Here is a 7,482-nt window from a genome sequence, read left to right as displayed (position 1 = left end):
GTGCAAACAAATAGGTAGACAAATGGCTAGTGAGCAGACCAAAAAGTTACCATGAATTTTGAGAATAATGTAGTGCTGTTTGCACCAGCCTGTGGCAAAGGGTCTAATTCCAGGAGTTACTGATGCCCTTGGAAAGGGCTAGCACCCACATTTGTAAAAAGGATCACACAGGTGTAGCCAGGGTGTAGGAAGGTGTTGATTTAAAGGATGACTTTAAGGATTAAGTCTAGCAATTCTTGTATTTTAGCAAATTAATAAGCAAAAACTTAGATGCTGTAAATTCCCATATGCATGTTCTCAGTCTGCTGCAATCATGAAGTCATGCATCTTAACCTAGTCTGTAGTAAAAATGTCTTGAGATAACAATTTTATTTCACATTTGAAAAGGTCTAATAACACTGAGCTGTTCTGGATCAGCTGAATCCTTTTAATTCACTGGGAGACACACATGCCCAGCTGCCACTTCAATTTTTAGATCCCAAAGAGCACTGATAACTCAGAAACAGTGTAAATTCTCCAGACACTCAATTACTCAGTGACAAAGTCTCTTAGGTGTACCTGAGCATGTACTGAACCACCCAAGGTCCCAGTCTCTCAAAGAAGCTGTTGGAAGTTAGCTGCATCAGGACAGAGCCCAGTTCCTTATCTTTATTATTATACATCTTGCAGGTCCCCCTTCAGGTGGGTGGTCAAATGTCATTAGTTACATCTGTCCTCCATCTAATTAAATTTAAAACCTAAGTCCTCAGAAGTCCTCTGAAGAGACATTGCTACCATCAAGATGTCTATCTATTGTAGGTCTTTACTAACAAGATCCAGTGAACCTCTTGCACCATCCAGAAGTTTGTTAGAGTCCAGTTCCTAAATTTCCTGCATCCTGGATGAGCTTTTCCTAGCCACCTAGGTCTAGAGATCATTTCTTGATTTTCCCTTTTACCCATGTATTGCCCTGATGCATATTCATTAATTCATACAAATTGAAGAGAAGACTAAGAGTACCCCTCAGCTCAGTGACTGCTCATTGAGGTGCTGATTGATGGGTTTGCTGATAGAAAGATGAGCCCACGATGTAACAGACGTGCTCCACAAACCCCAGTCATCAGTGTGGTCCTCATGTGGCTGAGGCAGCTAAGAGACTGGAAACACTGAGGTGAGCAAAGCCTGCAGAGGAGACTTTCCACTCAAAACAGTCAGCAGGCAGGTAGGCATGCAGGCACGGTGCTGCCACATCCATCACCAGCTGTGTTTCTACTTGTAAATTACAGGGGAACAAGACCTGTTCCTGCAGTCATGCAGATTTGCTTAGTTGCTAGTGCGTGCTGTGGTGTAATCCTGGCCCATGCCAGACAGTGCTCTCCCATACTGAGTCCAGTCTCCGGTGTCACATCCATGGGACTGTCATCAAAGGCAGCCTGCATGAGGTGCATCACAAGTAGAAAGGCAAGTTGCATAGGCATGAGGCCTGTAGAGCCAGAGAGTGGGTCTTGGGTCATTTTATTCACTGGTAGAGCCAGAGCATCCTCCATGCAAGCTGTGAAATAAACACAGGTTTAAGTCCAAGCACGCAGAAGAGGAATCTGAATTTGGGCCTAGCACTTCCTAAATGGATATGACGGCTATTATCTCATAGTTAAGACTTCTCCAAGAAATGTGAGTTGAAGTCATTGGCTTTTCCTCCTGGCCCTGTCAGATGGCTTTCTGGATGATGTCTGCTCTGACTCTAACTCTTCAGTTCTGAACTCTGCTGGCGCTTTGTTTTGGGGAGTGAGAGGCTGACTCGGGACTTTCCTTGGGTAACGAAGAGCCTGGAAGCTTCCTGCTGGCACTGGGATCGTACCTTCTCCTGCCCTTGTCAGCATCTTAAAGGATAAAAGCTGGTTGTTCCCTACCACTGACATGTGCAAGAATTATAACCAGATGCAGCCCAGCTGGCTGATGGCTTCATGAATAATTATGGCAAACACAGCAGAGCTCTGCGCTTTGGTCTCGCCTATTCTACCAGCTTCTCCTTGCCAGACTACATCTGCCAGACTAAAAAAAGCATCCCTCAGTTCGTTTAAAATATTTTCAGAACAATTGGATTTTTCCTACATTAATTAGCACATGTTTTGTTTTATGAGTCTTACACAGAAAGAAGCTGGGGAATTATTTAGCTTAAGAGAAAATATTAGAACTTGTCAAGATCTTTGCTGCTGTTGTTGTTGTTGTACTATGTTCTATTAATGCAGATGAGCAACAAATATGCTTCTATAAATTGAATCTGACTATGGCGGCCCCAAGAATAACCCAAGGCACAAAACTAGGGGAAAAAAAAAAAAAAAAAAAAAAAGAGAAAATCTCTCTCATTATTTTACTATAAAAATCTTAATTAGTCCCAAAGGTTTTTGTTATAAAATTCAGGTAGGTAAGGCATAGAAACTTTTTGTCAAGCAGCCTATGCAAAAAGTAGGGCAGTGACACAAAAAGAGTTGCAAATGAAGCTAGATTTGTATTCTAACAAGTGAAATATTTATAAACCTACAGAGTTATCTGGCCATGGAACAGGTAGGGTAGTATAAATAAATTAAACTGCAGAAATGAATAAATACTTTTAATTGAATTTATCCTTGAAAATTAATAGGATTCTACCAATCTTTGAGGCAAAAACTGTCCATACGTTTGCTTCTATATTACAGGGAAAAGATTATTAGTAGCTTGTAGTATGGTGGTTGCAAATTAAATCTGGAAGTTTGCAGCAATTTGAATATCATAGGGAAATTATCTTTCCCTGTCTGTATCTTTCAGCCTCCACAGCTAGGACTTTAAAATTAGGTTTATAATATTTTTACTTCCCTGAACTATTACCCACAGCTATACTATAACTAATCTAAAAGCTCCAGTTCTAGAAATGCACAGAACAAATCAGTAAATGCATGATAGCTTCTGGCACCTCATGACAAGAAATCGGTGCTTGAATGTGACACCTAGAAAAACATATCTTGAATTCCTGCATTATATCTCAACTTGACCTCTGTTTACAGCCTGTGATTAACTGTTCATACAAAACTGTGCTCCATGCCAAACTTGTATTTGGTGTATGCACTGAAAACAAAAAGGCACTTTGCTTACTCAAGTGGTAAAGGCATCCGCTTCTTTTAAAACCATTCTGGATAATCAACTTAATGTTCTCATTTACCTTTGATGGGATTCAGCATACATTTCTGGCACACTAATCATATCTTCTTTTGAGACTTAAAACCTGTACTCCAATACTTGAGTGTTTTGATCATAAAATTAATAGGTAATCTTATGAACTACTTCCTATAGGTTTCTCCAGCCTCTTTCTTCAGAAAGCTAGTTGCAGTCTGAACAAGGCAAGGACACCTTCTTTTGCGAGTGACAGAGGTGTAATCCTTACCCTTTTCACAAATCCCACATGGGCTGAGCCGTGGGATGGGTGTGATGTCAGGAGGTTGTACATGTGTGCAGAGGAAAAAACCCAAATATCTATGGGCCTTCAGTACTGAGGCTAGGTGGGGTGGCAGTTACCTACCTAACTCTTCATTGCAAGTCTAGCCCTTAAAACCTGTCTTACTGATTTCTGTATACAGATAGGTAGAGAATGTTATAAAAGGCTGATCTATGACTTCGTATTTTTTAAATCCTGTTATGTTGCACAGGGAAACAGGATGCACCTTATCTTCTGGTCAACTAAACATTAGATCATACTCCCTTCCCAGTTATGGCCTTTAACCATTTCAAAAAAGACAGGGGAGGGAAACAAATAGCAGTGGGAAAAAAGCAATCTTTATTTATGGCAATACAGACATCAAAATTGCTTTCCCCAGCTAGAATTCCAGAGATGCACAAGCATAGATCAGTAAAACAGCAGTTCCTGGTAGGTTTTGATACTGAAGAATGGACTTTTCCTCAGGCATTTTCTTCCCCATCAGCTCACACAGCATTTGCTGTTTATTCACTCAGTAGTATTCATTGATCAATTACTCAGCTGTACTTGGCGTTAGAAAAGTAATAGTTCACTGGTGAACCCGAAAGCAGGCAACATTCTTGTATTCAGTCTTTGTGCTATTAAATACCTGTGCACTCTGATTTATTTTCTGTAATCTACCAGATATTTTATAAGTGATAATCCAAGATGTTATCTGAAAGAAGTGTTCATTCTTTCAATTATACTGACATGAGTTTGTTTTCTTTTTTTAAAGGTATACCTCAATAGTATAGGGGATAGTTATTTATTTATGGGGGTAAGAGTAAGAAAGTAGCTTTCGATAATCAACTGCAAAGCACAGACCTCTGGAACTGGGATAGTTTTGTTAGAGGTTGTAGACATAGGATGTTATCTTCCATGTGTATCAGTCACTAGGTGGGATGATGATACTTTTGGAGTGTTCAGAGAATCAGAGAATGGTTTGGATTGGAAGGGACCTTAAAGATCATCTAGTTCCAACCCCCGTGCCATGGGCAGGAACACCTTCCACTAGACCAGGTTGCTCACAGCCCCATCCAGCCTGGCCTTGAACTTTTCCAGGGATGGGGCATCCACAGCTTCTCTGGGCAGCCTGTGCCAGTGCCTCACCACCCTCACAGTGTTACACAGTTACTGAATAAATTGCGTGTGTGTGTGTATATATATATATTTGTACACACACATATATTTCTAGAGCTAAAGAAATTAGTACAACCTAGGAATGGTGCAGTCCTCCAAGCAGGAAGTTTGAAAAGCTAAATTGCACAAGCTGTTGTGGTAACAACACTAATGTAGAAAGGAGAAATCCCTGTATTTCTAGCTGGTAATTCTGTGCCAGTGTGTCTTTATAGAAAGACAGATCTACCCTGAAGACCTTAAAAATATCTTAGGAAGAATATAATACAGTAATAAAGGAAAAGGGAAAAGCATTTCATAAATAATAGCACAAGTATAATATATCTCAAACATTTACAGAAGGGAATACTTTTAATACATATATTATAAAAGTTCAAAAAGCCTTGTGCTAGGGAAAGGCCAATTGCATAAAGTTCTCTCTACATTGTATTCAAAATGTAAAACTTAGCAAACTTAATTGTTGTTAGAATACTGGACCGTAACTCGCAAGACCTTTATGAATATCAAAACATTTGCAGAGTTTGGCCAGCTGATACCCCTGAGAATGTAACTCATAGATACTTTTCTGTGTAAGACAAAATCTAACATCCATAGCAAACCCCAAAAGCAGAAAAAGCAGGACACTTACAATCAAATTTGTGCAAGTCTATGCTCTCTAGACTGATAAAGTTAGTTGTTGTAGGAGTCCTACAAAATAAAACAACATAGATTTTAATGTCATTTCCTGTAATCAAAACCTTCTGGACATGTCTGGGGGGAGGTGGTCTCAATTATGTGCTTTTTTTTTTTAAATAACTTTTGTTTATTTAAGATGAATTTTAATTCTGGAAAAAAAAAATCAGCCTTCAAGGCTTGTGAAGGTGTTTGTTTCAAAGTGTGGGTAAATATAATTAACAGAGGGGGTTTTAAGCTAATTAAAGTATAATACCAAAAAATATTCTTTTACCATTACTTTCACAATCCATAATCCTTGTTCATATGGTCAAGCATTACATATTTGTTGACATATTCATTAATATCACAATTAGATGCCTCTATCTGTCTGTCTGTCTATATATCTATCAATCTATCTGTCTTTATTTGGCATTATTCACTGCCAGATTCTGTCTATTGCCTTCAACATCCAAAAAGGCATGCTTAATACCTACATGTTTGCTTTTTCCTTGGCCAGTAGCTATCTTTGTTCACACTGACTAATTTGAGAGACCAGAGAGACCAGGGATACCTCAGTTCTGCCACATGGGCCGGTGTTTACGGACTCCATCCCTCCTAGTCAGTCAACATACCATAATCTGTGCAAAAGTGCATTAGTTTTTAAACATTTGAAACAGGAGACAGACAATGGATCTTTAAAGCATCTTCTGTGATTCAGTGCAGACTGGTATTTTATAACTGTGAGTCAGACAGGATGCAGCTCAGCATATGCTCTCTTCTACATGCAAAACAAACTGTGCATTAAATTGGGAAGAACTACTGAATTTCACAGTGGGAAGAATGCGTCAGATTAAAATGATGCATAATCATAAATGTACGATACTGTGCTTAGGTGCATAAAATGCTTCAAGAGAACGAAGTGCTAGACACAACTATTTAAAGAGCTGTTTATTTGCTTTATCATTTACAAACAGGTGAACAGGGAAAAAGAGACTGGCAATCTCCCTCAAATTAATTTTCAGCTGAGAGGTCTCTTGTATTAAGGTGATAAGCAACTTGTATTGAATTACTATACAAAAAGTTAACTATCTAAAGAACTCATGAATCTAAGGTTATCTAGAAAACAAGAAAAAAAATGGTATTAATGTAGTGGATAGTGATAAGAAATGTGTAAGTGCTATAAGCCAGATAAGTTAACCATCTATTGTAAGGGACTGCAGAAGTCCTTTAATTGAACTCTAGAGCAATGCTTGAAATGTGATATTTTTTTTTTCTCTTGCTTGGCAAAGCTTTCTTGTTGCAAGGTACCAAAGTATTCTCTACTGATAATTGTTACTCAATCTGCTTTATAAAGATCATTTTTCCCCCTTTGGTCTGGCAAACTTTAACTTTGGAACGGGGACAAGTACTTATTTTTCTTGTTTGACTGTACAGAAAATTTTAACCGCTAATTTTCTAAAGGCAGGGTTGGCTCAAAGGGTTTTCTTTAGGATCAAAAAAACTCATGTGAAATTCCTCTGCCTGACTACCATATCTGTTCCACATAGCCCCTTTTACCCTCGTGTTCCCCAGTTATCTTTACAGAATACATCTTGTTCTGGTTACCTGCTGGTAACCTTGTTGCTCGTTTTTATTTAGACACCGTTGGTGTATGATGGGATCGATGAAAATATCAAAAGACCTGAGGTGATGGAGCTTGTCAATTAGACAGAGAATGTAGAGCGTTGGTTGGATCCCATATTCCTCAATGCTGGTGATGTCCTCAAATGGTGAAATTCCCTTGGCCTGACTGCTGAATTGCTCTTAAACAGGAAGAACATTTTTCCTCACGGTAGGTAAGGTTACTTTTTCATTTTAAAAACTGCTTGTTGTTCCTTCCTCAGCTTTTGCTTTTTAAATGGTTTCATGCATTTTTCCCCTGAACAAGCCCTATGTCATCTTCTGCAAGTTTTCTGTTTCCCCACGCAAGATTAGACATTCTCAGCTTTGTCTTTCAGGGACAATAGTGGAAAGCAGCTAACTTCATCTGCATACCGTGAAGAGCTACTGAGAGCAAATATAAAGAATACTCTTAAAGAAACAAGTAGGACAAAAAGGTCTTTTACCCTGTATTGGTATCTTATTAGGTCTCATTCTTCAAAGTCTAACTCTTTAATTTCCAGTCCTGCGCTATGTCACATGTCATGACCTTGCTAAGTGGGTGGAGATCACAGGGGGAAAAATAG

Source organism: Falco naumanni, chromosome 6, assembly GCF_017639655.2.
Source record: "Falco naumanni isolate bFalNau1 chromosome 6, bFalNau1.pat, whole genome shotgun sequence".
NCBI lineage: Eukaryota > Metazoa > Chordata > Aves > Falconiformes > Falconidae > Falco > Falco naumanni.
This window is presented reverse-complemented; position numbering follows the sequence as displayed.